This window comes from Meleagris gallopavo, unplaced genomic scaffold, assembly GCF_000146605.3.
Source record: "Meleagris gallopavo isolate NT-WF06-2002-E0010 breed Aviagen turkey brand Nicholas breeding stock unplaced genomic scaffold, Turkey_5.1 ChrUn_random_7180001885617, whole genome shotgun sequence".
NCBI lineage: Eukaryota > Metazoa > Chordata > Aves > Galliformes > Phasianidae > Meleagris > Meleagris gallopavo.
This window is the reverse complement of record NW_011149504.1, coordinates 1-858: the sequence shown is the minus strand read 5'-3', so window position 1 is coordinate 858 and position 858 is coordinate 1. Positions and strand designations below refer to the sequence as shown.

General features: G+C 60.4%; 1 long non-coding RNA gene across 1 annotated transcript; it reads left to right on the top strand.

Moving 5' to 3' along the window:
- LOC104916330 lies at positions 1–555 on the top strand. Its single transcript, XR_796574.2, has 3 exons — positions 1–40; positions 270–412; positions 521–555. It is a non-coding gene; the product is annotated as an uncharacterized LOC104916330 (long non-coding RNA).
- Positions 556–858: the final 303 nt, after the last annotated feature.

The following is an 858-nucleotide window of genomic DNA, read 5'->3' as shown; positions in this document are numbered from 1 at the left end:
GGTTACAACGAACAGCCAGTGACGCAGCCAGTGACGCCCAGTGAGTACCACACAGGGGCAGGAGGCACCCAAAAGGCAACGGGTGCCTCGCGGGCCTCTCGTCCCATCAGCTTGTGAACCTGGGACAAGTGCAGAACCCGCCAGACTTTCCCGTCATAATGACGGCTGGGGAGGAGAAATAGCTGGCCAGGCACCACTGCCTTTGCCCTCCCACAGCCTTCACAGCTGTCCTCCTGCACCCCCTCACTCCCCATCTGTGCTTCTTGCAGCTCCCACTCGGCCACCAACGACACCTCCAGGCCTCGAGCGTTTCACCGTCAACTTCACCATCACCAATCTCCCCTACGATTCCGACCTGCACGTTCCTCACTCGGCAAAGCTCAACACCACCCAGAGGGTCATGACCACCTTGGTACGTAACCGCAACGCTGCCAAGGCCGCAGGGAGAGCTTGCCACTGGGACTGGAAAGTAGCCAGGGATGCAAGCAGGGTTCTCATCAGAAACCTTTCTCGTTGCCAGCTCAACCGCCTTCTGAAGGACACCAGCATTGGCCCAGTTTCCTTGGGTGTGCAACCACAGCCTTCAGGTACGGGTGGCAACCCAGGGTCCCTAGTCAGATGCCACCACTCGCCGTCCCACCACACTTCTGCTCTGTCACCACCAAGACCTGCTCCCTGCTGTCATTCTCCCTCACCACCTCAGCCCTTGGAGCCTCCCCTCGCCGCCGGCCCCCTAACCCTCGGGTCACGCTGCTGACCAAAGAACGACTCCACAGTCTCCCCTTGCCCACGGCTTCCGGAAAAAAAGCCACACTTTCAGTGGAGGCAGGAGTGGAAGGGAGCCCCAGCTTGGCCTGA